The sequence below is a fragment of the Mus caroli genome, unplaced genomic scaffold (assembly GCF_978045245.1).
Source record: "Mus caroli unplaced genomic scaffold, Mus_caroli_1 scaffold_10, whole genome shotgun sequence".
Classification (NCBI taxonomy): Eukaryota; Metazoa; Chordata; class Mammalia; order Rodentia; family Muridae; genus Mus; species Mus caroli.
The window spans coordinates 52,092,004-52,100,132 of NW_028227265.1; the positions used below are offsets into that span (position 1 = coordinate 52,092,004).

Sequence of the window (8,129 nt, forward strand, 5' to 3'; positions counted from 1 at the left end):
ATACATATAAAATCTTTTTTTGAAATGTCTCAAGTAGCCAAGAGTGACCTTGTACTTCTGATCCCCCTGCCTCATATGTCCAAGTGCTGGTATTGGGGTCACAGACTATCATGCCTGATTGTTTAGGGCTGGGGATAGAACCCAAGCTTCCTGAATGCCAGGCAAGCACTCCACCCACAAAGCTACAACCCCACCACACGGCTCATGCTTGATAATGAACCCCCTTACGCCTAATGTCTACGTTCTCTTTCAAATGGAGAAAAATCTGTTCAGAGGTATCTCCTGGCCCCAGCATTCAAGAGGCAGGAAGATGATGAGATCAAGGCCAATTTGTGCTAAATAGTAAGTTCAAGACCAGCCTGGATGGTTTCCTTTTTTCATAGCCAGCAGGGTCGGGGCTCCTCCCTTCTTGCAGGAGTAGCCATCTCCTACTTCCTGTGAAAGCATTCTTCTGTCCTGCAGTTGCGGCGGGCCTGGGAAGAAGAGAAGGGGATTTAGTACCAGGAATAAGAGGCAAGCACCAGGCTCCTTACTTAGTGTTTCTGAGCTAACAGTGAGGAAAGGCTGCTGAAACTTCCTAGGAATTTTCTTCATCGGGTATTTGCTACCCACTAATTTACCACAGATCTATCAAAAGTCTAATCACCTCTCTATACTCTTTCTGAATTATTGGGCCCAGCAGAGATAATGCTGGGCTCTCAGACTTTGGAAGTATAGATTTTTTTTCCCCTCAAGAAAGACAAAATCGACATGCTTTTCTTTCATAACTAGCAGCACCATTGACACAGGGGACCTGAAGGGTAAATTGGCAGTTCATAATAATTATAACCTTTTCTGTGTTCACAGAAACTGTGCTAGAGCGTAGAAGCTTGCTAACACTGTAGCTCCCAGGTAGTTTCACGGAACGCAGAAACACAAACAGCTTTTAAGCATCTTGCATTCTTGCATGAAGGTGGAAGAAAGTCATTAGCACAGTTTGAGGATGTTATTGATAATGGAAACTATTTCCTGGGAGGTTCAGCTCATGTCAGCAGCCAACCCTGGTATGCTTGCTGCCTGAAATTCAAAAATAACTTCTTGATTTCATTTACACCCCTTTGTTCCCACTTCTTAGTACTTTGACTTAAAAAGCCCCTTGCTCTTGGGGGCTGAAGTCACCAATAACCTCAGCTGCAAGGGAATCTATACCTCTGGTATCCACAGGCACCCTTACATACTGTACGCATTTACCAACACAGATGTACACACAATTAAAAACATAAAACACTTGCTCCTCAACTGAGGAATAAGACAGATTTTTGGGCAACTGTCTTCTTTCACTCCTAGTTTTGCAACCCGAGTTGCCTCTGGTCCCTCAGCATGTGAGCTCTTATGTTCATCACCTTGTCCTCTGTGCTAAGGAGCCAGACTGGTACCTGGGCACACCATGGTTTGCAGCTACTCCCTTCTCTAGCCATCCCATCTACATCGTAGATAAAAGGATTAGCATCTCCACTTAGCAGATTAGAAAACTCAGTCTCAGAGATAAAAACACTGCTCAAATTCCCTTAGCAACTGCAAGGCACAAAGCTTCCTGCTCAGGAGCTCTCAAATTCTGGTGCGTGACAAGCCCTCGGTAAGAATTTGTTGACTCAAAGAGCAAATGTGTCTATGGCAAGAATATTTAAAATAAACGTGGAGTGGGGAGTTGGTGGTGCACACCTTTAATACCAGCAACTGGGAGGCAGAAGCGAGCAGATCTCTGAGTTCAAGGCCAGCTTGATCTAAGGAGTGAGTTTAGAACAACCAAGACTACACAGAGAAACCCTGTCTCAGAATAGATGTGTGTGTGTGTGTGTGTGAGAGAGAGAGAGAGAGAGAGAGAGAGAGAGAGAGAGAGAGAGAGAGAGAGAGGGAGAGGGAGAGGGAGAGGGAGAGGGAGAGGGAGAGGGAGAGGGAGAGGGAGAGGAGAGAGGGGAGGGAGAGGAGGGAGAGGAGGGAGAGGGAGGGAGAGGAGGGAGAGGGAGAGGAGGGAGAAGAGGGAGGGAGAGGAGGGAGAGGGAGAGGGAGAGGAGGAGAGAGAGAATTAGGGTAAACCTGGAGAGTAGATTCCAAGTCTTTCCCTTTATATCTGGTCATAAGTAAGCTGAGACACCTCTCACTCCTGCAAACACCTGTACCTTTCTTAGCTTCCAAAGTCCAATATTTTCTAGAAAAGAACAATGACTAAACAGGTGGAGGTCCTCTAGGCCTTGCTTGGGCTGTTTTATTCAAATACTCTAGTAGGGAATCTTAGCCAATTTTGAGCTGCAGACCTATTTGGAAATCTTTGAAGACTTTTCAATCTTTTAAGATACATTTAAAACGACAGCCAGCTGTTTTTAAATAAACATTTCCAAAGCTTTATTTGGTTGGTTTGGTTTGGTTTCAGACAGGGTATCACTGTGTAGCCTGGCTATCCTGCGACTCTAAATAGCCCAGGCTAGCCTTAAACTCACAAAAATCTACCTCCTTCTGCCTGTGCCTCTGAAGTACTAGATTAAGGTTGAGCCACCAGGGCTAGCCTCGTACGAACAGTAAGCACAAATGGCACTCACATGTAATACAATAAAGATGTCTGTGATTTCTCATTGATGGGATTAATGTCACTGTGATATGTCACCTACATTTATACCTTTTTTGTAGATGGGCTGGCAAAATAGCTCAGTGGGTAAAGGCACTTGCAACAAAGCCTGAAGACATGATGAATTCAGCTCCTGGGACCCACATGGTGGAGAGAGATCTAACCCTTCAAGGTTTTCTCTGCTCTCCACATGAAAACTGCACAACAAGGGCGCCCACACACACAACAGTAAATTTAAAAATTAAAAAATAACATGTTTTGGTTTAAAATTAATGAAAAATAAAGATTTGGTTTTATTTATACATTGCTTTATTTCTATCAAGACCACTCTTAAATGAGTCAGTCATTGTTAAACCTTTTCAGAAACCAATATGTTAAAATTTCTTAAATTTTGTCCAAAAGATGCTTACGACAATACAGTACTTCTCTTTATTAACAGGGGAGTCATTTGGCCTGATGTGCAAGAGGCAAAGTTCCAAAACAATAATTACAAGCATTACAGCCTATAGTGAAGATAAAGCAGCCTCGTTTGCATCTTGGGCCACTACTCAACAAATACTACTTACCTGTTCAATCCCACCAGGCCAGAATAAGACCACTACCATAACCTCTGAGCCAAATTTGAAGCAAACTTGATTTTTTTTAGTGGGGAGCACCCAAGAGCTGGCCGGCAACTGCCTCCTAAGTCAGTTAGAGATAGAGCATCCCTGAGCCCCATTTCTTAGGGCCCTTTTAAGAAGTCAAGTCACTGCAAAGCCGGTTTACGGTAGAAAGAGCATTTAAAAAGTACAGAAAATAATCTCGTAAACACAACAGCCACCACATGATGAGAGAAGGCAGGGCGGTTAGGAGGAGTTTGGGTATTCTCAAAAACAAGTCAATGTCATTGGTTGGGACAGATCAGACTCCAAAAAAAACAGATACTTAAAAACAGAAACTCAGTTCTTACAGTAAATGGAAACTTATTTTTAATAATACAACATAATGGCTCCTGCCTTCCAAATGGAGTCAGGCATTTGGTTTTTCACCTACAGTGATAGTTCAATATGTACTCAGCAAATACCTGGGGACTGGCAACTACTGCAGACCAGATGCTGGAATTTTCCTGACTAGTTCTCTAAATTGAAGTATTTAGCCTACATTACAACTATATTAGACTTAGTCTAAAAGCTTCCCCCATGTACATTTGGTTGCCACCTCACTTGTAAACCAGATTGTGACCTCCTATTGTGACATGTAGTGGAGTCTCAGCCAATCACAGGCAGCTATGCAAACTCCGGTCAAATGGGAGACAAGAAGTGCAACTAATTGGGCTTTTGAATTGCACTGTAAAGGAGGAAGGCTTTATTTGACCCATGGCTGACAGGGACACAGCAGAGAAAGTACGGCTCAAAGCTTCGAGCCTGTGAAGGGTTGCTCACTTCTGGGAAAATTAAAACCCAAGAGACAGAACCGGAAGTTGAACCCGGCTACGGCAACCCACTTCCTCCAGCTAGTCTCTACCGCCTCCAGGTTCCAGCCCTCCAAAAACATTGCCACCAGCCAGAAATGTAGAAATGCCCCAAAGCATGATCCTGTCCAAAAGCACTTTACATTCAAGCCATACATTCTGGTCAGGTTCTGTTCGCTTTGCTATGTTGGTGGGGGTGATGTCTCATGTATTCCAGGCTGACCCCAAACTTGCTCAGTAGCCAAAGATAAATTTGAACTCTCTCTCTCTCTCTCTCTCTGTGTGTGTGTGTGTGTGTGTGTGTGTGTGTGTGTGTGTGTGTGTGTGTGTTGAATATTGGTTTACTACATACAGCCTTTATTACATTGAGATAGAGTCTATTAGTAAATTCTTTAGAACTTTTATCAGGAAAGGATATTGAAAAAAACTTTTTTTTTCTAAAGATAGGGTCTTGCTGTGTAGCTCTAACTGTCCTGGAATTCACTAAGTAGACCAGGCTAGCCTCGAACACACAGAGATCTGCCTGTATCAGTACTGGAATAAGAGGTGTGCACCACCATGCCCAAAGATATTGGACTTTTTCAAATGCTTTTCCTGTGTATATTGAAATTGTCGTGTGGTTTCAATCCTCAGGTTTTATATGTCCTGTTACATTAGCGGATTTTCATATAGTGACCTACTCTTATATGCTGGGATAAAACCAACTTGGTCATGACATATGATCTTTTTAATGTGTTCCTGTTTTGAGAACTGTATTGAAAATGTGTCTGTGTTCATGGCCCACACACTCTCTCACACGTGTGGCCCTACGAGAATGTAGCTCTCTAGGCCATGGAGAGCATGGCCACAAACCCCTGAGTCCCAGAACTCACAGTCCCACCCCAGGAAGCTTCTGCTACCTTCCTTTATTTATATTTTCAGTATGAAACACAAGCTCTGCACACATACTTGCACACTCACACCAGCCTAGGGGAGGGAGCTGGGACAAGGCCACTTGGCAGCAGTGCTGGAACCCTCAGGGCATGGGGTACCCAGCAACACCCATTCTGGGCCTCTGGGGATGTGGCCAGGGAGGCCCTGTTCTCCAGGGCCAGGGGCCAGATGACTGGACAAACGCATGGTCATACAGGCCTGATGCCCTCTGTTACACCCCAAGGTGGTCCTGAGTGAAAAGCTGCCCTAGAGCACAGGCCAGCGGCCTCAAACCCCAGCACCAGCCCCTACTGGGACAGACGGGGAGTTTCATTCATTGAATAAATTGCCTGTCTGTGCTTGGGGGGGGGGGGGGCTAGAGAGATGGCTCAGTGGTCAAGAGCACCATTTGCTCTTCCAGAGGTCCAGGGTTCAATTCCCAGCACCCATATGGCAGCTCACAACTCTCTGTAGCTCCAGGGACTCCGGCACTCTCACACTGGCATAGGTGCATGACATAAAACACCACTGCACATTAAATAAATACATGTTTTAGAAAGAAAAAAAGTCTCTCCCTTACACTTCACCTCAGCTCCTACTTGAATTATCCCAGAGTTGTTAGAAATTTTGATTTTTAAATTTTATTTTTTCTTTATGTATGTGTTATTGTCTCCACCCTCTCCTTAACTGCCTCTAAAAGTGGTCCTTCTGCTTAGCCCTGCCTGGTGATTGATGATGCTTGATTCTTTGAGTGACTGGCCCTTTCAGTTTTGACACTGTTTGGCTCTTTTCTAGACTTTGAATAACCTTTCTGGATTTTTCCACTGTGTGGGATTTGAGTTTTGTTTTGTTTGTATGTTTTTGTAGCCCTGGCTGTCCTGGAACTCACTCTGTAGACCAGGCTGGCCTGGAACTCAGAAATCTGCCTGCCTCTGCCTCCCAAGTTCTGGGATTAAAGACCTGCCTGGCCTTGTGTTTTCAAATCTCTCCTCCAAATCTCTACCTACTTCGTGTGCTTTGCTAACTGTCTTGTCTCACTCACCTGGGTTGGTTGCTTTGATGTTTGCTTTGCTTTGATTCCTCTCTGTGTTCATGGTCCTATTCACAGTTGGGACTTTTCAGCTCTCATTCCCTTTGATCTCACCGCTGAGGAGCTGTGAGCTTGTAGAGGGGACTAGGAGCTTATTTATCTGGTCACATTGCAGTCAGGAAACACACACAAAAGAGTGCAGGTTCTCCACTCATTTTCCCCATTTTGTTCTGTTTTCCTCCTCCTCTTCCTCTCTTCTTCTTCTTCTCTTTCTCTCTATTTTTCTTTCTTTCTCTCTCTCTCTCTCTCTCTCTCTCTCTCTCTCTCTCTCTCTCTCTCTCTCTCTCTCTCTTTCCTTCCTTTCTTTCTTCCTTTCTTTCTTTCTCTCTTCTTTTTACTTGTTTGTTTTCTAGACAGGGTTTCTCTGTGTAGCCCTGGCTGTCCTGGAACTCACTCTGAAGACCAGGCTGGCCTTGAAGTCAGCAACAAATAGAGGCTCAGCCATCATTCTGACCATGGTGAGCTGAGAATGGCTGTCTTAGTCTCCCTCTGTCTTTATAAATCTCATTCTTACTATAACCCAGAACCATGCATAGAACATAATTCACAGCCCAACCAAGCATCCAGAGCCGAATGCAGAACTCAGCTTATAACAAAGGAATTCCTTATAAGCATCCTGGGGTTGTCATGGAATTGAGAACAAGAAATGAGAACTCAAAGACGACCCAGGTCTCATGGGTGCCTCGTCTCCCCTGCTTTCTGTCTCCCTAGAAACTGACCTGTCTCACTGCAGAGGACACTGCTGGCAACTCCCAGTCTCTACCTCAGTGGCTCCTTCAGCTACAGTGCATAGAGAGAGACTCCTAGCTCTGTCTCTTGGTGCCTGGTCCAGGAAATCCTGAGAAAAGGACTCGGTGAGCAGGTTATTGGGTTGCCCACGTTTACTCCTGTGGTTCCACCTGGATGAGAAAGAGGGGAGCAGTTTCAGAAGAAAGTAGGGTGGAGAGCAAAGACCCCACTATGTGAGCAAGATCATTGGGTTATCAGTACTTAGAATATAACAACTATCCTAAAGCCGACACTGAACGCTTATCTCAGCCTTTCAAGATTGCTGCCTTACCTGCTCCCATTTTACAGAGAAGAAAATAGAGTCAAAGACATATCTCCCCTAAAGCCCTAGACCTATCAATTACTAATCTTGGCCTGGCACCTGAGGTTTCCAATATAGCTCTATTGGTTCTGTTTGCCAATATTAGTGAGCTTCCCAAGAACACTATATTTCATAATTTCAAAGACATTTGGGGGGCTGAGGAGATGACCCAGTGGGTAAACTATGTGCTGCTCAAACTGAAGACCTGAGTTTCAACCCCAGGAACCCAGACACAGTAGTATGCACTTTTGATACCAGTACTACACCAAGACATGAGACAGAAATAGGAGATGCCCCAGAAGGTCCCAGAGCATCAAGCCTGGTGCATACATCATATAAAAAGAGATTGAAACATGGTGGATGGTGGAAATGAGCAACATACTACCAATAACCATAGAGGAGTCCCCAGATCTCACCAGGCTCAGCTTGGATGAGCGAATTTATGTGAAGGTGAGAAACCGACCGAGGGCTCTGGGGCAGGCTGCGTGCCTATAATCACCATTTAAATATGATCCTGGGAGATGCGGGCGAAGCTGTGACGATGACAGAGACGGATGAAGGCCATATAAAGAGATAGATAAAGCCCCAAAATGGAGCAACCCCATGCTTTGACAGGGGAGATGGTGTTGGAGATGAAGATGGAGTCACCCTTCCATGGAGAATTGGCTGAGACAGGAGCTGGGTCCTGTGTAGGAAAGTGGAGTCTCTGTCTCTTGACATGTGCAAGGTGCTCACAGAGATGAGATGATCTCAGTGCAGGGTGCTCACAGGGATGCTCGCACACACTCTGATCCCTACACCCTCTAAGAAGTGCATTTGCAAGTGCCTTGCAAGCTCTCCTGCTAAATGACATGCTCCCTTCCTCCAGCCACTGTGACTGACCTTGCTCTCTGCAGAAGTTGTTCTTCCCATTGTTCTTGCAGATACTACCAGGTTGTTTTTCTACAAATTAAATTTGATGTTTTCTTTAGAAAAGAAAAAGAAA

General features: G+C 44.8%; 1 long non-coding RNA gene across 1 annotated transcript; it reads right to left on the reverse strand.

The window, feature by feature from the left end:
* Nucleotides 1-34: 34 nt before the first annotated feature.
* Nucleotides 35-8,109, reverse strand: LOC147002377 (uncharacterized). Its single transcript, XR_015048629.1, has 3 exons — nucleotides 8,027-8,109; nucleotides 6,774-6,953; nucleotides 35-473 (listed from the first exon to the last, which is right to left on the reverse strand). It is a non-coding gene; the product is annotated as an uncharacterized LOC147002377 (long non-coding RNA).
* Between the last annotated feature and the right edge of the window lie 20 nt (nucleotides 8,110-8,129).